The sequence below is a fragment of the Bactrocera neohumeralis genome, chromosome 3 (genome assembly GCF_024586455.1).
Source record: "Bactrocera neohumeralis isolate Rockhampton chromosome 3, APGP_CSIRO_Bneo_wtdbg2-racon-allhic-juicebox.fasta_v2, whole genome shotgun sequence".
NCBI lineage: Eukaryota > Metazoa > Arthropoda > Insecta > Diptera > Tephritidae > Bactrocera > Bactrocera neohumeralis.
The window spans coordinates 60856502-60881171 of record NC_065920.1 but is presented as its reverse complement, the minus strand read 5'-3'; the positions used below and the strand labels follow the sequence as shown (position 1 = coordinate 60881171).

General features: G+C 34.8%; 1 protein-coding gene and 1 long non-coding RNA gene across 8 annotated transcripts in view; one reads left to right on the top strand and one right to left on the bottom strand.

Annotated features, from left to right (window-relative positions):
- Positions 1 to 6851, top strand: part of LOC126752867 (uncharacterized) — a 42391-nt gene extending 35540 nt beyond the window's left edge. The window contains exons 3-4 of the long non-coding RNA XR_007666045.1: positions 4084 to 5134; positions 5261 to 6851. This is a non-coding gene — a long non-coding RNA (uncharacterized LOC126752867). The remainder of the gene's footprint in view (positions 1 to 4083; positions 5135 to 5260) is intronic.
- LOC126752855 (tyrosine-protein phosphatase Lar) overlaps positions 1 to 24670 on the bottom strand; it is a 966561-nt gene that overhangs the window by 636673 nt on the left and 305218 nt on the right. For all 7 annotated transcript variants that reach the window (XM_050463852.1, XM_050463853.1, XM_050463854.1 and 4 more), the window contains exon 4: positions 2703 to 2780. The gene's annotated coding sequence lies outside the window, so the exon portion shown is untranslated. The remainder of the gene's footprint in view (positions 1 to 2702; positions 2781 to 24670) is intronic.

Here is a 24670-nt window from a genome sequence, read left to right as displayed (position 1 = left end):
GAAAATAATTTAAAAAAAAATTAAATATCAATTAAAAAACAATTTATTTTAAATATAAAAAAAATAATTTAATTTTAAATAAATTGAATTAAACAAAAAAAATTAAATTTAAAATAAATTGAATTAAATTAAAAAAAATATTTTTAATTTTTAATATTTTTTTATTTATTATTTTTAATTTTTTTGATTTTTTTAATTAATTTAAATTTTTTTAAATATTTTTATTCTTTTATTATATATTTTTTTTTAATTAGAAACGATTTAAAAAAAAATTAATATTCTGTAACAAATTTATGCTTCACTATGCGTTCAGCGTTAGGTCACTCTGGTAATAATTTTCATACAAAACAAAATTTTTAGACTCATAAAAAATATGCTGCAAAGCAGCACAAGTCCACAGCAACCATAAAAATACTATTCCTGTTTCATTTTTGCTTATTTCTATTAACTGGTAACTCTAAACAAAAAACAAGCACGAAAGAAGCGCTGGCTAACTTCACCGCATTTGATTGTCTGCTTTGCCAGCGTTGATTGCGAGTTAATAGTTTCGCCAGCTAACTAAACATTTCTACACACTTACACACGTTTATACATACATATATATGTATGTATGTACAAGTGTGCATAAAGTGCGTATGTGTGTAATCACACATTGCATTGTCTTTATCACACCGTATGCGCCGGTTGTTATGCAATAAAAATGTTTAAGGAAATCATAAAAAAGCGGACGAAAGTTGCAAGCGGCAAACACACGTACAAGCAATTACACAATTATATATGCAGATGCATAAATACATACATACATACATACACATGCTTGCAATAGCAACAACCGCTTATTAGTATGCGTGTTAGCAGCGAGCAGTTTGCAGTTGTTGCTTATATGTGTGTGTTGGCGCCCCAACTACTTTATTCTACTGCAATTCAATCGTACAACAAACAACTTTTCCACACATACCTACATACATGCATACATTTATAGACATTTTATTGTTTTACTACACGGTTTTGTTCGCAATTTTATGATTTTATTTTCATTTTTATTTCAACAACTTTTTTCTTAGTTTCCTTTGCATTACTTCGCACAATTCCCCAGTTAAATAATAGTTTGGTGTGTGAATCTTTGTGTGAATACAGTAAGTGTGGTTGCGTGGCTTTTGCAGCTGCCACTACCGCTGGCTGTGCGCCTTAAAGTGCGCAACAATAAAAATGGTAACATGTTAACTGGGATTTGTTTATGCCTTTCTCTGTAGTCTCTTAACTGTTTCATTGTCTTTATATGGCACTCTATGCAAAACTGTTGTTTGATGCATGCTTTGCTATTTGAAATTAGTTTGGTAAAATGAGTGAAATAGTAGTTTTTGAGACAGGGAGAGACGAGGAAGAGAATAATAAAATGTAAATGGGTTTATATAGTTATAATACGTTGGGTGAAGATATGTAATAAATAGATGCAATATAAAAATTATATATTATAAGGAATATAACTAAAACTGTCTGAATCATTCTAGCTAGTTTTCTTGAACACAAAAACTGACTTTGTTTCTGCAGACTATAGAAAAACCTTTAATCGGAAACTAGTTGAGTTTTCAGTTAAATTAATAAAACCGACTCACCAAAATTATGGAAAGTCATCTTAAGGTGGAAAAATTGACCTTTCCTAATTAAGAACTTTTTTAGTATGTTTTTTTAAAATATAAGGAAACGTTGCCTACATCTAGGTAAAGCTATTAAATATTCAATTTATATAATATCTAAGGAAACGTTGCCTACTTCTAGGCAAAATGATTACATATTAACTATTTATATCTCTCTACAACTCTGAACTCATTCTCTTTTCTAAATAAGAAGCATTTATGATTTTCCAAACAAATGATAAGGCGTTGCCTACATCTAGGCGTAATTATTATGTATTAAATTTGGTATACTCTATATTAACTTATGCTTGCATATATTTAAACGACTTCGTGCAGCGCCATAACTCATTTGGTATTTGAAGAATTCAGCACAAATTTCATACAACGAATGATCCAAGTAGAAGAAACCTCGAAATGGATCACCCTCCATTTTGCTAAGTCTAAATAATTTCACAATAATAAACATAATTATTGTACATACGGTACAAAATATGAAAATTGTAACAAATACACATACTAAAATTTCATTGCCTACATTTTGGCGTAAATTTATAAAATTCAAGATTTATTTATTGCAATAGTAAAGATATACAAAAATATAGTAAAACTAAACGAATATAAAAAATAGTCTCATTTATTGGCAGATTTGTGTCTTCTGTGTTAATTACGAATAATTTTTATATATTATAAAAAATTCGATATTGGCGTGAACCAGCTTTTTCCATAACAAAAACTCGGATTCGTAAAAAATATTTACATTTTTTTAAAAGCATCTAGAGTAACTAAGTTTCCTAGTTAGTAGTTAAAAAAAAATTCGGGATACCTCTATATATTGATTCAAACAAAAAAATAAATATGTGTAAAGAACTTTCTATTGAAACAGTTCCCATTTCAGTTCAAATAGTTAATAGGAATTTTTGTTTACTTATGAAAAAATTATTGCCTACATTTTGGCGAAATTGTTCTTGATATGAGAATTTAGAATATAAATAATTGCTGTTGTGAAAGTTACCGCTCGGAATTTTTTAAAACTTGTTTTACTAAATAAATTTAGAAAATACTCACGTTTCACTGATATGAAAAATCTTCTAGCCAGCCTGCTGCCACTGCTTATGTGTTTAGCGAACTATTAGTACTGTCAATCTGTAAAGAAAATGAATAGAAGTAGATTGAGTTAAAAGTTCAATTAAATCGTTTTTTGTTTTGTGACACGACATCATTTTATTTTATGTTTTTTTATAATTTAAATGAAAGGACGGCAGTTGCAAATCCTTTTGGTTTCATGGTTATATCTACAAAAACTCAAATCTTGCCTAGCAATGTCTATAGCCTTCTATAAGTAAAATATTCATTATGTTAAAATTTACAGACTTCTAAAATATTTGCTTATGAAAAATTTTGAAGACAAAACAAATATATTGTAGTAATGAGATATACAAGGTCTGTCGCAAAATAAACAGAATTTTTTAAATATAACTGTTTCTGGTGGCGCCAACGATTGGTGGGTATATGAAATGAAAAGTTTGATCTCTTGTTGACATTTCGTAAAAATTTTAAGACAATTGGATAACTACAATCGATGTTATCGATCAAAAAGTGACAGCAGCTTTTGGTCATCGGTCGTAAAATGCATTTTGAACAAAGAGCAAATATTAAATTTTGTTTTAAACTTGGGAAAACATTTACTGAAACATTTCAAATGATGAAAAAAGTTTATGGTGATCAGTGCCTATCCCGTAGTAATGTGCATGAGTGGTTTAAGCGATTCCAAGGAGGTCGTGAGGACCTCTGTGACCATCAGAAGTCGGTCGTCTTAAGAAGTCAAAAATAAAGACAATGCTGATTTGTTTTTACGATTCCGAGGGTATTGTACACCGAGAGCTCGTCCCACCTGGCCAAACGATTAATGCGTGTTTTACCTTGGTGTTATGAAGCGTCTTTTGTCACGCATTTGTCGTGTTTGACCACAATACCGTGAGGCATGGTCCTGGCGCCTGTTGCTTGTCACTGATTTTTTCACAAAAAACTCCATATTAACCATTAATCACTCACCCTACTCACCTGATCTGGCACTCTGTGATTTTCCCCTATTTGGAAAACTTCATTTGCCCATGAAAGGACACTGGTTTCAGGACATTTCAGCTATCCAAAAGGCGACGACCGATATTCTCAAGAGCATTCCGAAAAATTACCTTAAACACTCATTTGAAATGCTAGTTGACAGGGCTAAACGCTGTATCGAAGAACAAGGAAACTACTTTGAATAAAAAAATATAACTTTTGAAAAATATTAATTTTTTGTTGTTTTTTTTTAACAGTCCTGTTTTTCTTTGCGACAGACCTTGTATTTTGGGTATATTTATAGGTATTACAGTATTTTATATATTTAATAAGAAAATATAGAATTTGTTTTCACCACCTTTTTAATATTTTTGTATATTTTCAGTTCATTCCATCCACCGTGAACTTTTAATATGAAACATAGCTTGCCAGAAAATTTATATTGACCGAATAAATAAAAATATATAAATAAATAAGTGTAACGTCGCCGGTAAGGAAGTTGGACGTGGATACATTTTGAAACGCTAGTTTTAGTTAAACCGAATCGTTACCGTTCCCACGACAGTCGGGTCTACATAACTGAAACGGATTTTGCATCTGGTCAAGGACTGTCAACTCGATAGAATTTTGCCGCTACAACAACAGCAATAACGAAGGAACAGTTAATTCCTAATTCCTTCTTCTCACAGTTGAGTTATATTAAGGACAGCTGACAAGCTTTTAAAAAGTGTTTTTATGGTAGCAATATTTTAAGAAAAAAATACTAATTTAAAAAAGATGAACAAAAGTAAATCTATGGCGCCGCCCTCAAATTAATCCTCCTTATGTTAACGTTTTTACCAAACCTCGCAACAGTCAATTACCGCAATAGTCTTCGATACGCATAGTGATTCCAGTGTACTGGCTTCAATTTTCGTTTCGCCACAGCGGTCGTTTGCGTTTGCTAAATAGGCTGCAGTCACACGGAGCGAATACGGTGGTTGCGGAACGATTTGAATGAAAATTTAGAGAAAAACTTAAGAAGGATCAATGAAATTCATAAAATCGCGGCGGTGCATTTTCGTGGTGCAAAGGCTAACAGTTTTCCGCCCATAATTCTGGCATACTTTTACGTATTTCTTCGCGAAAATAACGTATAACTCTCAAAAAGTATTCCTTGTTGACAGTTTGGCCGGTCAGACGCAATTCGGAGAGCACCACACATCGATAGTTGAAGAAAACTGTCAACATAACCTTGATTTTTGACGTGCTTTGAAGTGATTTTTTCGTTTTCGGATTACCTTTGCCACGATATTCGGCCCATTGATCGTCTGTTTCCAGGTCGTAAGAATAGATACAAGACACATCGTCAGTAATAATACATTTCAGGATATCCTGGTAGTCCGAAAGCATTTTTTCGCAGACCTTAATGTGACGATATTTTTTCGAAAAATTGAGTGATTTTGGCACCAATCGTGCTTTCACTTTTCTTAAGCCGAAATTATTTTTCAAAATGTTCTTCATTGATCCTTCCGACATTCCAACGATGAGAGTAAGATCTTTGTTAATCGTCGATTCTTAAGCACCAATCCCTTTATTTTATTGACGTCTTAATCATCAATTAATGTTGTTAGGCGTCTTGGACGCGTTCTTGATCCTCTTTGAATAATTTTTTTTTGTTCGCGACAAAAAATTATTGAAGGCCGTTGCCAACATTCTGAACGTTTTGGCAACAGAAATGTGATTCCGCACACTAAATTTAATGGAACTTCTTTGTTGAATAGTTTCACTCATCGTAAAAATCGCCAAATGCAGTTTATGTAGTTGAGACAAGCATAACCTAACAATTATGATTATTTTGATGTTACATTTGGCACCGGTATCAGTGACAGTCATACCAACCTAAAAAAGAAACTGTTTCGACAACAAGGTTTACGCGCAAAATTTAAATTAAAAAGTCTTACTATTTTTTGCCCACAATAGTATATTACAGAAAAATCTTATATACTCTAAGGCGAAATAAATATTATTATAGTTGAGAAAAATTCAGAATACATTCAGCAATAAATAAAAATCTTGCAAAAACAGCAAAAGTTAATTTTACAAAATTATAAAATTTTATTAAACTTATAACTCTAACACGGAGAGAAAATTTGGACAACGAAATATTGGTCAGTCAAAAAAGTCTTGCGGTACTTTCGCTAGTTGGCGCTGAAAGCGCGTAGTTCCAGTTTTATTCGTCGCATCGTGTCATGCTATACCTTTTCGGAAAGCTTATTTCACGCGCTAACAAGTGTTTGATTGATTGTCGTTTCTTTTAAGTCGTTCGTGAGTTATAGCGTCGCAAACATGGAGCAAAATAAAGAGAAAATACGGCATATTTTACAGTACTATTACGATAAAGGCAAAAATGCATCTCAAGCCGCCAATAAAATTTGTGCAGTTTATGGACCCGATACAGTTTCCATTTCCACCGCACAACGATGGTTTCAACGTTTTCGTTCTGGTGTAGAGGTGGTCGAAGATGCGCAACGCTCCGGAAGGCCTGACGTCGAAAATTGCGATAAAATCGCTGAATTGGTCGAAAGAGATCGGCATAGTAGCAGCCGTAGCATCGGTCAAGAGCTGGACATGAGTCATCAAAAATTCATTTCAATTTCAATAAAAAAAAAAAATCAATAAAAATACCGCAAGACTTTTTTGACAACCCATTATTTAAGATTTATAAATGTTGCGAGTCAAAAAGGCTAGCATAAGATCGATATAAATGGCATGAGTCTCACTGTGTATCTTTTCATTCCGCTGAGCTTATGATACAATATATACATACTTATGTATATACAAAAATAATTGAATGAAGAGATAAACTAAATTATACTATATAAAAGAAAATTAGAGGTTTAAAGCATACTTAAATACAAAATTAAGTATCACACAATGGACAATAAAAATATTTAATATTTAACGCAAATATAAATATGTACAATAAACTTTTTTACTTCAAGTAATGTTTTATGTTTCTTCAAAACAGATGTAAGAATGTAAATATACATATATAGCGTCAGGCTAAAAAATGTGTTATTTTTATTGCCATCAAAGTAAATACATTTTTAAGTGGCTCAAAGTGGTTGTGAAATGGTAAAAATTCTTAGCAAAATAAATCAACGAACTTAAAAAAAACCGTAAATCATTTTTTATTGTAAAAAGATATAAGTTAATTTTAAGGGGTATTCTGGTCTAGGATTTTGAAAAAATCAATTTTTTTTTTTGTATATTTTGAAAGTTTAGACTTTCGAAAATATGACCTTGGAAGGATTTTTCAAAATTCGACTTATTTTCGTAGATACAGCCGATTTTGTCATGTGGCGTCCGTGTTCACTAGAATTGTCTCCTAAACTTTAAAATCGTTTTTCTCGAAACTACTTTTTTTGAGGTGGTTGACATGATATCTCAAGTTCTACTGAATCGATTCCTTTGAAATTTGGTATATGCTCTATCGTGTCTGCCTTGGATTTCCAAAAATTTTGATTTGAAGTATTTTTAAAAAATTCGAAAAGGTTGAAAAAATCGGGTCAAAAAAATTTTTTTTTCAAGTCGACGCCATTTTGTTATTTTTTTTTTTTTTGCTCAACCCGATAACGACATCCTTATTAATGAAGAATCTTCTTGTTTTTTGTGTTTTAGATCTCTACAAGAGTTGAAATCACGTCAACCAGGACGCACCGTTTTTTTTGAAGCCCCCACTCCACCGGCCCGTATGTCGAAAAAAATTTTTTTTTTGCAATTTTTTTTGTATTATTAAAATGTCAATAAAAAACATATAAACAAATGGATAGTAAAAAGGTTTTTTATTTTTTTTTTTTATTTTAGTTTAAAAAATGCCTAAAATTCATGCGTCTAGACCTGAATACCCCCTTAAGATATATGAAACTCTGAAGAGACTTTGCTGTTTTAAGACATGTTTTTTTGTTAGTTAGACTGTGCTTTCGTAGAAGAAATTTATTTATAGGCTAATTACACTAGTTTACACTCATTTTATGACAGTGATGCTAGGACTGTTTCTTGCTACTTTTGGGTTGCTATAACCGAAAATGATGGCAAAAATACCTAAAATGTTTTTTTTATTGATTTCTTCAAATATTTTGGAGACTCTTTAACTGCACTTTGAGCAACCTCATGAAAACAATGCAGGCTCTAGGTAAGTAATCCTCTTCCTTCCCGTTTAGCAACTGAATTATTAAAGGCAATAACGAGCACGCTGCTTACAGCAATCCTTCCAAATAATATATACATATAGTATATTCAAATCATATGTTTATAAATAATTCACTATATGTTTATAAATGACACCAACCAGGCATAGTCAAATGTGTCTATAAAATAAAATTTAAATATGCTTTACCCAGCAGACCCGAGAAAAATCAATGATATCCACAAAGTTTGTCAGCTTGCATTTTGTTTGTTTTGACTGTTTGTTATTGGCTAACTCTTCAATGGTTATGACATAATTATGAACATTTGTGCCACAGCGCAGTAAATTAAAACAATATTATCGTGGTAGACAAATACGCACGAGAGTGTAGATTTGCATATGTCGGCACACTTGGCATTGTTATATAAGGGAGTGGCACAGCAGCCACATCAAATATATTGCATTTAATAAGCAGCATGACAAAAGGGTTAAATGGCGCAATTGTGGAGGATTGTGGGTGCATGGGAGTAAACTTTTTTATGAGTTTAAATTTTGTGAGCAAAGTTATGAAGCTTGGAAATTTAATAAAAATTATATATACATACATATCTATATGCAATGGTTTGGAAATACAGTGGAAGCACGTCTTGTCAAAAATATAAAAAAAAAATATAAAAAAATTCCTCTAGATGAGACGTACAATTTCTTTATATATAACCAGTTCAAATAATATATCAGTTAGCGCCTTTAAAGTGGATGATCTATAAACTGTCAATTTTTTATTACATACCATCTAAGAAAATTCTATGAAGCCTTACTTAAAAAGCCGAATATCTCGAGAAGTAATAGTGTTAGCGATTTTGACCTCGGACTTTTTTGTAGCAAATAAAATTTCCTACAAATTTGTCATGTACATTTTTTCTATAGCTCTTGTCATTTACGAGATATATACAAAAAAGTGAGAATTTCGTGGAAAAGTCAAGTTTAGAGTCCTGTACTACCTCGCCGGTGAGAGTTTCGACTTTGTCGCAATGGGCACTTTTGTAGAGTGTTCAATTCTGAGAAATATGTGTCCAAAGTCAAAGCGATACCATAAAATGCATCTGAGCTATAGAAATTGAAAGATAGAAAATCACGATTGTCCTCTATTTTCTATGGAAAAAATTTTTACATGCCTTGGTCCAGTCCCCAATGTTAATATTAAGGGCTCAAATTTTTAGTGAATTTTTTTTAGGGTATTTGCAAGGAAATTCCATGACGGAACTGAAAGAAATGAATAGTTCAAAAAAACAAAAACACCCTAATATATATATATGTATATAAATGTCCCACGCGTGCTGGGCTGGACTCATTGGTTACAACCAACACGGTGGACGAGTGTGTCGAAGTCTTCAGCTCAGCGTGTAAAACTGTTCTGGAGAGCTTCTGTCCACTGACTGGTGAAAACACGAAAAAGCGGAGAGAAACCACTCTGCTGGACTATAGAACTCTCGGAAGTCAGGGCGTCTTGCAGACGTTTATTTAACAAGGCCTGTAGGAGTGGGTGAAATGATGACTGGGCATTGTATGAAACGGGACGAGGGAAACAAGTCCGAGATAAGAAAAGCAAAGAGGACTTCAGAGAAAAGCTTCTGCGAAAAAGTGGAGGGCTGTCATGAGTTTTCTAGGTAAAGGCGTATCCTCGCAAAGAAGCCCGTCCCCGTGGGTTGTCTTAGGTACGCAAATGTAAAGTCAGTCCTAAGCAGTGATGATACACTTCGGATGCTCCGTGATGCTCACTACCCGAGCAATACGTTCCCTAGGGGGTATATGTCGCAGTGCTGCATGAGGATTGTGCAGCCTTTGCCTACCTTCTAGATGAACGGCACTTGGCTTGTGAGATCAATTCGTTCAAACCTTTCATGCCCCCGGGCCCAGATGGCATTATACCAGCGCAGCTGCAGCAGGCTGTTCAAGTGCCTTGCAACTGGTTGGCACCTATGCGAGCTGCATAAAACTGATTTACAACATTGGAACCTAGAGACGAGTCAGAATTACGTTCACCCCGAAGGCTAGTAGGGACTCCCACGTTACGGCCGTTTTCAGACCGATCAGTCCCTCCAAATTTAGTAAGAAGGAGGAGAGGCTGATGGGTCTAAAAACCTTGGCTGTGACTGGTACATAAGGAGGCGCATTGCTGGGGACCACTTATGAGGAGCGCAACATGCTTATTGTATAATAGGTCAATAGGTCATACTGCCCTAGATACTACCAAGCTCAAAGAATTCGCTGTTGTAACCTTATTGATATAGTGGATCTTTCAACAATGTGCTGCTGGAAACAGTCGTAATAGCTCTGGACGGTCTTGGGATAGAATCAAACCTCAAACATTTAATTTTCAGTCTTCTGTGCGACAGAGTGATAGAAACGGAATGGGCCAACGCACGTGCTCGACGGAATTCTCTCTCCTCTACTAAGGATCCTGTTCATTAATGACCGGCTTGAAAAACTCGAGAATCGTGACTGCCGGGTGATTACCTATCACCGTCAAGCCAACTCGGTTTTATTTACTAGATGATACAAGATCACGGTGACAACGTCTGCAACCGCGAATCATCCGTCTGCAACCGGCGGTTACAGTAAGATATCTAGGTCTCATCCTGGATAGGAAGCTTTCATGGAAGCCGAATATCGAAGAGAAAGCAAAAATGCAACGATTGCATTATTTTGCTGCGGAAGAGTCATTGGCAAAAGGTGGGGTCATTCACCGAATGCCGTTCTTTGGCTCTACGGCACCATATTCAATCTCATCATGTTTTGAAGCAGGCTTTATGTGGCGGAGGGCTAATCTTAGAAGCGCCACATAAGTGTCCGGAGCCGGGGATTTTCAACTGATCTGTTATACATAAATGATCAGTCGATGTAGGCATGTCCGCCCATCTGTCTGTATATACGCGAACTAGTCCCTCAGTTATTGAGATATCAGCCTAAAATTTTGCACATGGCATCTTATTTAAAAGAGATTGGATTATTGTCGAAGGTAACGGCACAATTTTTGAAAAAATTCCTCAGATAATATATATATAACGTATGCCAACACATACTGAAGAATCGACATCAAGTTCTTATGTGGAACATTTTTGGCATGTGTTGGCGAAATTTGGCTTGGGTTAATATTCAAGGCAGCGCTACAATCGCCAAACAAATGGTTGAGATCGGGGTACTATAGCATATAGCTACCATATAATCTAATCGATCAAACTTGTGTCTCTTTATACCCATTTATACTCTAAAAAAAGCGCCTGTGAAGAGTATTATAGCTTCGGCACTGTCAAAGCTAACGTTTTTGCTTGTTTTTTACAATTTTTATACGAACATTAGACAAGATCTACGAATATATAAGCACACTTATCGCATATATATGAACATACTAATTTTTTGTAGCTACACAAAGGCAGTTTGTGCGCAAAAAGACAATTTTTAAGTAGCAACCAAACATGGAAATTATTATTATTGCGATTATCAGCGAGGTAAACAGACAAAATTCAAATATGTAATACAAATATATGCATATGTATATGTAAGAGCAAGCATTTATGATGAGGAACAACTAAATATACATATATACTAACATTATAAAAGCTGAAGAAAGGCATACGCGCCTATATGTATGCTGGCATACAATCCCTACGCGCCAAGTTACGACGACGCCGGAAGATAGGCTTTATTTATTTTATTACACAGACATATATGCGTGTATATATGTAAGTATGCCTATTTGCATTTGTGTGTATGTCTATTTTTCTGTATATGTATGTCCATTTGTATGTGTATTTATGTATGTTTGTATGCATGTATGTACATATGCCGCCACATATCGCAATATATCGCTTATGCTAACACACGTGGTGACATATTTTAAATGTTAGTTGTGCGTGTATATGCCTCAAGTTTGCTTAAGCGCCTGTGTTTATGTTAGCATAATCTAATCTGTCACGCATACGCCTGTAAATTACGCTATGCCCTCACAACAATATAGCCGCCATGCTCTTCCGCTGTAACAACGCTTTTGCTCGCTGATTGCTGCCCCTCACTGCTGACTTCCGCACGCTTTTCATGTGCTGCACACACTCACACACACACTATGGCATTTGACGCATATTATTTTTCGTTTATGTTTCGTCAAAAATGACACGCAAAATGTGACAGCTTTGTACACCGCAAATCATATTGCCGCTTTTTTGCTTCACACATGTATATACATATGTATATACATATAAATATGTGCATGTGTTGCTGTAAGCCTCAGCATCTCTTTATTTCGCATATTTTCTTGCTCGCTTACTTAGCCGCCGCCGTTACAGTTGCTTACTTCGTTTTGTTAGCTACTTGGCAGGCAATTTGCGTTCTGTTGTATTTGACTTCCGGTGGTTTGACGCCTTCTACCTCACACGCATAATCCGCCTCACGTGTAGCACCGCGAGCAGGTTTCATATACTTTTTGTCTAAGCAAAACGCTCGTTTTGTAGTTGTTGGCTTTTTTGATGTCTCTTCAAATTCGAGCTGTGGGTTTCTCCAGCTTGTCTCACACTAAGTACCCGCAAGCATACACACACACATATGCATGTACATATGATATGTGGACTTAGGTTTGTTTATTATCCTTCCTTTGCCTTGGCATTGTTAGCATATTTTGTCACGTGTCGGCTTCATTGCTGCACGTACTTTGGTTATTTATTTCTTGTATACTTTTTTTTCCAAAAATTTTGTATATTTTTATACTTAATAAGCGCCTATAATAAAAATCTGGTTTAAATTTCCTCCATATGTTCATTTCACGGAAACAGGTGTGGTGAATAGTAGGTGTAGTAAGTACGCAGTATAAAATGAGTGGAGGAGAAACTCATACAAAATTAAAAAGAAATACATTCAAAAGAAAAAAAAATAAAAATAATATTAAAATATATTAAGCTTAAAATGATGGCAGCAAAATTCCGAACTCCATAATTTATATTAAAAAAATTATGAAAAAGAATGCACGCTTATTTTACGTCGAGATCTTAAATTGAAAGCGTACCAAATAGAGCTTATGCAAGAACTGAAGCCACTCGACCTTCCCAAGCGACACCGCTTCACTTTACTTCCAAAAAAGATCCGACATTTTCGAGCCAAATTTTGTTTATCGATGAGGCCCATTTCTGATCTTATTACTGGGTACGTAAACAAGCAAAATTACCGCTAATGGGACGAAGAGCAACCTGAAGTGATTCAAGAGCTGTTATTTCATCTAGAAAAAATCACTGTTTGGTATGGCTTGTGGGCCGGAGGAATCATCCGTCCATATTTCTTCAAAAATGACGCCGGTGAGTACGTAACCGCCAATGGCGACCGTTATCGCGGCATGATCACCGACTTTTTCGTGCTTGAAATTGAAGCTCGTGATCTCAGCGACATATCGCATCACTCATTAGATTTATTGAGGGAACACTTCGGTGAGCAGATAATTTCATCTTTTGGCCCGGTCGATTGGCCACCAAGATTGTGTGATGTCACACCGTCTATACGGACAATCCCGCTTTGGACAATAATCCATGCTTAATTACGTGAAGATTTCTAGTCAAGTGAGAAAATGTTCCATACAAGAATTGATTCTGATTTTTAAGTTTGCTTGGCAGTGGTCCAATATCGATAGTTCCGACTGGTGGGCAGCTTCTTGGGAATAAAAGGACATACTCAAAACTTCAGTTAGATATCTATAAACTGAGGGACAAGTTCACGACAGGCGGGCGGGCAGACGGTCATAGGACTTAGGAGTCGTCACTTAGCCATTGCTAATTTAATTTCGAATTTTGTTAACGGAGTAAAAGAAGCTTTCTGAAACGCTTATCTCGAAAGTACATTTCTAGGTGCGCTATATAAGTCTCCTCCAGAGAGCACGGTTTTAGACACGGAAGGTCAACTCAAGGCGCCATCCGAAGCATCATTGAAAGTGTAGAAGTCGCATAGCATATATGCTCCAAATACAAGCGAATAGTTCTGTTGGCGACTTTAGACGTTCGAAACGCCTTCAACAGCGCAAGATGAGTAGTTAGAGTGAGTTTAGTAACACATTTTAGAGTCCCCGATAACCTCAACGCTGCCGTGCGGAGCTATCTTAGTAACAGAAAACTGCTGTACCAGACTAAAGAGGGATCACGACAAATATAAGTTACGTCAAGAGCAGCACAAGGGTCCATTTTAGGCCCAGACCTATAGAACATAAGTAATGACGAATTACTAAAACTTGAAAAGCCGAATAATTTTATTTAATCAGCCAAGCGAACGACATAGCGGCAGTAAGCATAGCCCAGGACACAGAGGAAGACCAAAGAAGCCTGAATCTGGTTATGATACAGAAGCAAACATGGCTTACTCACATAACCTCCAGCTCTTCTGTAGCGAGCAGAACTACTGCTGCTGACGAACAAGCACATTTATTTCGAAATAAGCATGCAAGCGATTAAGGATGCTTTGAGGACACAAGAAGCAGTGAATAACCCAAGATTAACCTTTTGGGTACAAATCCAGCACGCCGCAGGAAAGGCAGCGAAAATTACCTCCTACCTTAGCCGACTAATGGTCAATATAGAACGACCCACACAAGAAAAGAGAAAGCTCTTAATATCAACAACCACGAGTGTCTTACTATACGGAGCAGAGATTTGGGCAGATGTACTAAAATAGGAAAATCGGCGTAAGGTATCTGTCAGAATGCACCGCATCGCATGCTTAAAAGTTGCAGCAGCTTACCGTACTGTGCCGGGTTATACAATATTAGTCATAAGTGCCAATGCAGCCATTGACTTTCTAGTGCACGGAAAAAAACAATGGAAGCTTAAGGTGAAAATAAAAAGAATGCAATTGACCGAATAAAGAAAGACACGATACTCGCTTGGCAACGTAGATGGTGAAAATGAGAGTCACGATAGATGAGCGGTCAGACATAGAAGAGATTTAAACTTATGGACAAGTCGTAAATTTGGAGAAGTTGACTTCTACACAACACGTCTGCTAACCGAGCTCGAATACTCAAGAAAGTACCTTTGTAGAATGAGAAAAGCCGAAGAGCCGTCATACCTATACAATGACGCGACAAAAGACGACGCAGAGCACATATTATTTAAATGTGGACTTGATTGATGTCAAGCTTGTAGACGAAAAAACTGTCGGATTATCCAGAAATACGCGACAATTCTGTTACGCTGAAAAAAGCGATATATACACGGTAACTACATGAAGAATCACTTTTGTTTACTCGCTCAATCACGACATTTGAAAATTTATAGTACGAGCGGGAATGTTTATTCGTCATAAAAAGGCAGGCAGAGAAGAACATGAGACTTAACACCGGAAGCACAGTCGATGACATTTTCTTTCACATCGAAATATACATATGTGGCATAGAAAACTGTTTCGATTGGGCTAAGCCTAACGAGGTCTGAGTACAATCAACTAAAAATGTGTTCAAGGTATGTGACTTCATAAGTAGAAAGTTGCGTTAGGTTAACCACAAATATGTTTAGTTATTTCACCAGATCTGTCGAAGGTGTGCCAACGGAGATGTTTCAGCCTCAGGCTAGCACAAATAGACAGTTGAGAAGCAAATGCTTAGCTGATTCTACAACGACTTTCTATTTATGTAAAATTTGGATCCAAGAACTTAGCGAACTTAAAATTAATATAAAAAGAATCAAGAGGTAATACATATAAGCCTTAGTTGTAATATAGGATATATATGTAATATTTTTATTCCAAATAGTAGTAAGATTTTGGAGAATTGATGTTAATTGTGCTAGATCTTAGGGCGATTTCACATAGGATGGAAAATATGGCGCCGTAAAGCAACACAAAAATAAACGAAACAATGAGTTTAGAAAGAGGATATTGTTTGCAAAATTATTCAGCAATCAGCTGACTGGTAGTGGTTTGTGTCCTTACTAGTTATGCGCAAAACTCCATTGTAAAGAACTTAAATCTTGAACAATCATCATATCTAAACTTTCCTTTAAATTTCGTACGCGGAGGAAGAATACTTTTGTCAACGCTTTTCCTTTCGAGAGAATCGAAATATTATTTTTCTGGTATAGTCTACAAAAGCTTGTTGCAAATATTTATCTTTGAGTTTTCAGAAACCTAGAAGTCGCACGGTCTCTAGTCTGGCGAATACTGTTCTATGAGCTGAGAATTCGACAAGAAATTCGCAAGGAACCAATAGTGCATTATAGTGATTAAGGAACCAAAAGTTGTTCGCGCATAATTCCCACCATTTTAGATGAATAGCTTAAGGCAGAGAAGGCATAACTGTCAAATACTAAACTTTGTGGACAGTTTTCTCCGCCAAAAGGACTCATGGTGCACCATATCACCTCACCTTACCTTTTGATCACAGTATTATGTATAAATATATACTTTTAAAACAATTAATATCAATTTTTTTTTTTATTTCCAAGAATCGACTTTTTAGGCCCTCTTAGGCCTTAGGGTTGTGCCTCTTAAACTCTTTGTTATCAACAAATGACTCGTCAAAACTGTCGAAAATTCTGAGCATATTTGATGAAAGTAACTGTAATCACTCATATTTTTCACTTTTTACTTTCAACTGCATTGTTGCAGTTTTTATAAATTTATACATTCAATCCTGCATAGCACCTGTACTCAATCAGCATCAATCACTAAGAAGAATACTTGACGGCAGACAGCAAAAGTAGCTGAATTGTTAAGAGGAGTAAAAAAATATTATACATATATGTATATAAATATATATATAGGTATGTATATGTATATAAATAAGTATACAGATATACTTGTATATAGAATAGCGTGAAATATGCGTCGCGCCTCAATATATGTTACGAATTTCGCAAAATCTTTACGTGGAAAGGGAGGTAAAGAAATATAGGAAGTCACGTGGCAAGCAAAAACATAAAAGCATAGTCAATTAATGTAAGGAAAAATTTTATAAATAATATCAATTTAACAGCAATACGCGTATGCCTGCTCACACATATGTATATACATATGTATGCATATATAGACGCACCTACACCGTCAGCAGCCGCCATACAGCCAATAGCAGCATTTAAAAGTTACCACGGGCATATTTATAAATATATTTATGCGTGCGTATGTGCGTGTGTGTGTGGGAAAAATAAATCAAAGTTAATCAAGTGGCACCATCTGGTTGACTTGGCGCGACACTTTCTGACTTGTTTCACACCTCGCTGCAACGACGCGAGTTTTGTCAGCTATGATAGAGCGTGACAGTGGAAGCCAGAGCGAGAGAGAGGGGGGAGAAGTGCGAAAACGAGAGCAATGTGAATGGCAGAAATGTGTTTGGCGGCAGATAGCTTCCTGTGGCGCAGCATATAAAATCCATACAGGAATAGTACACATGTGCAGGTAAAAGTTGATAAAATTAAAAATGAAAATGCATAAGTCAATATTGATCGATGTGGCATAAATATACATACACACATACAACTGTGCATACAAGCGGCGCTGTGGGCTTTTGGTGTGCCATTTATGGTATTTGGTGTATAAATAAAAGTGAAAAGAGAAATATGAAACACTTTTGCTTAATTAAAGAAGACGCACAGTTAATGTGATTAAATTGGTGAAAAAGCAAGATAGTTTTTGGGTAGACGGTAGGGGCTACTATGAAGCATGGAAATCTTAGAGAGATATTCAAATTTTATGAAGTAAAATGTTATTGCAAAAAAAATTTAATAATAAAAAATAAATAAAAATCATATTAAATATATGCACATTAGGGTGGTACTTTTTCGAAAATCAAATTTTACGAAGTAAAATTTTATTGAAAAAATAAAAAATAAATTTAAAAAAAATTTATATACTTTTGTGCCCATTAGGGTGGTACTCTTTCGAACACTGCACCTAGCGCTTAGACACCTATACCCGAATACATCACAGAATAAAAACTCAAATAAAATTTGAACTTATTAATAAGCTAACATATTTTAATATGTGCCTTAGGGGGGTTCTTATGTACACTAAATGTTTTGTTACTATTTTCATATATGTACTACATACATGCATAGCCAAATAAAGTACATAATAAAAATAAAAATACAATCCGCACTTATTTATACATATGTATGTATGTATGGATATACGCTTTAGGGTGGTACTTAAATATTAGTAGTAATATTTCTAAATTTTTGGAAACTTTACCTAGCAAATTTGGAAATTATTTATATAATCAACATGTTTATGTATGCGCTTTAGGGTGGCACTAATGTGATAGAAGTAATATTTTTACAAATTTTTGTAAAGTTTATCTGGCGCCACAAATAAATTTGCAACTTATTTATATAATCAACATGTTTGTGTAAGAGCTTTAGGGTGGCACTTAAATATTTCGATTAATTTTCTTTTAATTTTCGAAAATTTTGCATGGCGTCTACACTTCTATAATAAAATAAATCGTATAAAAAAATAAATTTCGCACTTATTTATATAAATCCGAGCATTAGGTTAGCACCCAAATAATACAACCTTACATTTGCATAGTTTTGGTAAAGTCAACCAAGCTTTCATGTTGCTTTAAAACAAGAACTAATATCTAACGTAATATATGCTAGGGTGGCGCTTAAATATTCCAAAAACAAAATTCTAATTTTAAATGATCTTGATGATTTCTATAATGAATAATTTTTTCGTCGTTGACTTGGCATATGAACTGTGAGCCTGATTGGGAACGAGATTCTCTATTTGCTGACTTAAGTAAAATTTATTTAATCTTATTCCAATCCCAGCCAAAATGTTTGTATTGAATTCAATTCATCGGAAGATCTAATAAAATTTTAAGATAAATCTACTAAAATTGTAGGGAAAAAGTGATACAATCACCATAATGCATACACATATTTTTTCAGCAATCGGAACCAAAATTTACTGCAATTGCTGTTCAGCAATCACATTTTCATTTTATGTTCAACCAAAATTGTAGATTTTTGGATTTCACCACGATTTTATGATTATCAGATTTTTTACGAACTACCCTAATGTACACACTAAATTTTCAAACAATCAGATTTTAATTGTATGTTTTTTCAAGATTATAGATTTTTTGAATCCAACAAGAAACCAAATTTTTAAAAGATTTCTTATATACTACCCTAACCCCACAGTCCAAATTGTTCAGGAATCGGATTTGAACTTGTTCCACAACAATTGTAGATTTTCCGATTTCTCCAATACTATATTAAAAAAAACACAAAAATTTAATGATCTTGGGTTTTTTCTTGTTAAGCAAGAACATTTTATGATTTTCAGATTTTTTTACGATACCTGCCTAATGTACACAACAAATTGTTAAGCAATCAGATTTTAATTTAATGTTTCACCAAAATTTTAGAATTTCCGATTTCTAAGAGCCATCAAGATTTTAGTATAAAAATTATTTCAGATTTTTACAAGCCACCCTAATGAACACGAAACAGACTTAAATTTTATATTCCTTGATGAATTTAAATTTTCAGATTTTAAAACATCACCAAAATTTTTTTATAAAAAAAATGCTTATCTGATATTTTTTTTTGAACCACCTTAATATACATATACAATTGTTCAACAAAGGGGGGTTAAATTTCGTGTTTCAACAAAGTTTTACTAAAAATCTTTTTTGGTCAGATTTATTACAAACGACCCTAATGCACATGCCACATATTTTTCGAACCACCTTAATATTCTTATTCTTCAACAAATTGAGTTAAATTTCGTGTTTTAACAAAGTTTTACAACAAAACATATTGAATATATTTTTTGCATACAACCCTAATGTACATACAAATTTTTCCAACTATCAAAATTTAAGTTTAAATATTTTTATTGCATTTTGAAGATTCACAAAACTGTTACTTTTTTGTTAAAATTCATCACCAGTCTTTTAAGAACCACCCTAATGCCGGTTACTCAATTTTTCGCCTCTCGCTTTCAAACCATTTGTAATAGCCAACATGAATGGTTGCCACTTTGTATGCCAATTCGACAATTAAATGCTCTCATCTATTCCTGTTATTCACCCCTTCCACTGACTTGTCTACAATTTCCTTGTTGTTTTTACATTTTCGACATTTTGTTCCAACGTCTGTAGACTGTACTCGAACTTGGATGACACTTAATTGTGTTTAGGCGGTCGTTGTATTATTTTTGTTGCAGTCAGACATGCAATTTGTCTGTGTATGTTTTAAAGTTGGTTTTTGTTTTGAACACAAAACTACAATTAGTTACTAGCCATGCTCAATGCTATTATGCTAGTGTGTGCTTTGTATAACAGTGGCAATCAGACTCCTAAAAATCTATATAAGTAAGTATATAGATATAAGTTTATTTTGAGAGTAGAAATTGCATCTAATTGTTGTTATAGAGAACGATTGAAGTGAGAAGCGGAAAAATGTAATGTAAGGTCAAAGCGCCGCAATGCATGCAATGAAATTTGGTAAGCATCTTTACTAATAGCATATTTGTATACACAATATATAAAAATATGTACATACAATTAAATGCTACAGTTGCGGAAATAGCTTTAAATGTAGAAAAATTTTGAAATTAAAACAACAACAATTTTATCGGTCTTACAAAGTTTTCGATATGCATGTAGCCTGACTAAAAATCATTTTTTCGTGTCCGTTACCTAGCGAATTGCAACAGCGGTTCATGGTGCCTTCAATTTCTACATTTATTTGCTCCACAACTGTAACTGCCTTCAATCACTTCAAAGCGCCTAAGGGCAGACGTGTTAGTCCCGCAAGTAGACAGTTCAAGCGACATGCATTCAGCAATAATAAACTGGAATTTTAATTGGCTCCTAACTGGCATTTTGGCAGACAATTGCAACAGCGAAGTTGTGTACTGATCGACTAGACGGAGTATAATTATATTAAAATTGTAATTTTCATGGTTGCAACTTTAAGAGTATTAGGCGCAATACAATGAGCGCTTTTTAAGGGAGAAATCTTACCTAATAAACTGTAATACAAGGTCTGTCGTAAAAGAAACAGGACTGTTAAAAAAACAAAAATAAATTAATATTTTTCAAAAGTTATATTTTTTATTCAAAGCAGTTTCTTTGTGCTTCGTTACAGCCTTTAGCCCGGTCAATTAGCATTTCAAATGAGTGTTTAAGGTCATTTTTCGGAATGTTCTTGAGAATATCGGTCGTCGCCTTTTGGATAGCTGAAATGTCCTGAAACCAGTGTCCTTTCATGGGCAAATGAAGCTTTCCAAATTGGTAATAACCACAGGGTGCCAGATCAGGTGAGTAGGGTGAGTGATTAATGGTTAATATGGAGTTTTTTGTCAAAAAATCAGTGACAAGCAACAGGCGCCAGGACCCTGCCTCACGGTATTGTGGTCGAGCACGACGAATGCGTGACAAAAGACGCTTCATAACACCAAGGTAAAACACAGCATTAATCGTTTGGTCAGGTGGGACGAACTCTCGGTGTACAATATCCTCGGAATCGTAAAAACAAATCAGCATTGTCTTTATTTTTGACTTCTGAAGACGACCGACTTCTGATCGTCACAGAGGTCCTCACGACCTTCTTGGAATCGCTTAAACCACTCATGCACATTACTACGGGATAGGCACTGATCACCATAAACTTTTTTCGTCATTTGAAATGTTTCAGTAAACGTTTTCCCAAGTTTAAAACAAAATTTAATATTTGCTCTTTGTTCAAAATGCATTTTTCGACCGATGACCAAAAGCTGCTGTCACTTTTTGATCGATAACATTGTAGTTATCCAATTGTCTTAAAATTTTTACGAAATGTCAACAAGAGATCAAATTTTTTATTTCATATACCCACCAATAGGTGGCACCACCAGAAACAGTTATATTTAAAAAGTTCTGTTTCTTTTGCGACAGACCTTGTATATTATGAAAATTTTTAAATAAAATTTTGGCAAGAAAATATTACAAAAATATATAGCTGTTTTTCAGTAAGACTTAAGAAAGGTATAAGGTTATATTCACTTGTCAGATGTAACGGGTTTTTCAATAAGAGCGCTACAAAAGTGTTTTGAATTAAAACACAAACGGTTTGGGATATCAATGAAATTATTTATTCCAGTGAAAGCACATTCTATGCGATGATTATGTTTGGAACTCGATGTCCAAATCAAATTTCAACGGTTCTCAAGCATAAATTGGCCGATATTGCTGCAGTTTCAGCCTTCGATATTCGTACGAAGTTCATTAATCGTAGCCCCACAGGAAATAGTCTTACGACGCTACCAATTGGCTGGGCCATTTCGCGAGATACCACGATACCAATAAATCAATTGTGAAATTCGTTGTGTGGCTTGTGATGCCGTCCTGATGGAACCACATATTTTCCAAGTCCATATCATCCAATTCGGGCCAAAAATATTCGGTTATCATTGAGCGGTAGCGATTAGCATTCAGAGTAACGTACCGCTCTTGATCATCACGGAAGAAGTACGGCCCAATAACGCCGCCGACCCATAAACCGCACCAAACCGGAATTTTTTCGGGATCCAATTGTGACTCATGGAGGACATGTGGATTGCTGCCTGGCCAATAATGCATATTTTGCTTATTGACGTAACCATTCAGGCAATTGGCCTCACCAATGAAGACGAATTTTCGGTGAAAATAAGGATAATTTTCACGTTGTTGCTCAGCCCTATTAACGAACATAAGACGATTATGGTGGTCAAGCAGCTTCAGTTCTTGCGTCTATTTTATGTTGTAAGGATTTAGGCCAAGGTCTTTTCGCGAAATTCGCCACGACGACGTCACAGAGATGTCAACTCTTGAGAACGACGCGTGAGAGACTTATTTGGGGCTTCCTCAATTGATGCGCCAATGGCAGCAATATTCTCGACACCACGGGCACTTCTTTGTCTCTCTGGCGCGAGAACATTTTGTACTACGCCTGTGGATTCAAATTTTTCCACTAGACGCTCAATTGTTGATCTGACTGGACGATTATGACGACTGACTCCCAATATCTGTAGTAAATTTTAATAATTTCGACTCGTTGTTGGATCGTATATCTTTCCATGATAAAATGGCAAATCTTACTGTAGAGAAATGTCAAAAGAGCGGAAAAAAATAAGGCGTCGTGTGCTGTTCCTATCGTTCTACTTTTGTAGCGTCCCTATTGAAAAACATGTTATACCGTTGTACAAATTTTTGAAAAATTTCTTCGAAAAATTTTAATTTGATCCCGGAAATATGAGCGTGTTGTTAGAAGATTTTAACTTTGTACAATCAGCTCCAAAGCCTTAAACCCACTTTTCTCGAAAATCTATTTTCAGAGGCGATGAAGAAAACTTCTCGAAAACAGCTGGACCTTCGACTTGTCATTTTCAAACGATTTTCTTGAATTTATTTGTCAGGCAATGATCTAAAGAATAAGATTTTTGATAATATGGTAAATTCGATTTTTAAGCAACCTTGAAATGTGAATTTTTTCACAAAAAAAAATACTTTCTTTGGCCAGCCGACATGCTGTCAGAAATCAAAATTTTGACTATTCCTTCGATCATTAGCTGCATTCATATATAGAATATAATATATAGGAATAATATAATGAATTTTAAGCCAAAAATCTTCCTCACCGCCAAACACCCTTCTTCGCAGGACCTCCAAGAGATCGACTACAGCAACAAGGCACACAAAAGTTTTCAAAATTAATTAGTGAGTACACTAGATTATAGCTATTTTGCGACTGTGATGTTAGAGCATGTTTCTTGGCACCTTTTAATAATGAGACGTTAGATGTTTCTTGATAATTTTGGGTTGCACAACCGCATATGGTAGTAAACATGTAGAATTTTTTATGATGATGTGGTGTAAGGGTCAAATCGCAACCACTTACTAAAATGACAATGGTTGTAGGAGATGGAAAAACTTTAGCTCAAATTTGTCATCAGAACACCTCAAATACCGCACAGACCGCTTACTATATCAGTCGCAATTTTTTCCTTCCAATTTGTTGAGTAGTGCTGTTAAAAAACATTGAAAACTGGAGATGAACAATAAGTATATTTTTTATTGAATAAATGCCTGAAAAATAATAAACCGAAAAACTCTTTTCATACTTACAAATGCATATACATAACTCCATAAAACAATTTTTATAAAGTGTTGCCTACATTTAGGTGTACTTAGCCAAGTCACATACCCATCTTGTCTACATTTAGGCATTCTTAGCCAAGTCAAATACCCAAAAATGGCTCATTGGCGGCACAGAGTCTAAATCAATCACTGATTTCTTGACAACACAGTTATGAAAATATTTCATTGGTTACATATCGGAAATGAATCAATGCTCTGAACACAAAATTCAATCAACATTAGATGGTGTTTGTGGTAGACAACTATGTGCTTTTAAATCAGTATTTTTAAGGAATATTTCTTTGGTGATTTTTAGAAGACAAATTAGTCTGGAAATACATATATAATATATTTAACTCAGCGGCGAATGTGGCTACTTCGGTTATATTGAACCGAAAAATAGAGTCAACAAAAAACACGTTTTCTTCATATTTGCAAGTGGAAATAACCGCCTAAGCTAAAACCGATTACAAATACACAAAATTGACAAACATTCCGTGTCTCCTTCTACCACATGCATGTATGTCAATCTCTTCTCCAAATCCTAAGTCAATGCCACGTGTGAATGAAAAAAAAAACTTCAAATCACACACCCTGACTCACATACTCATATCCTCGCCTAATTGCTTATGTGATATATATGCATGCGTTTTTAGCTTTTATTTTGCA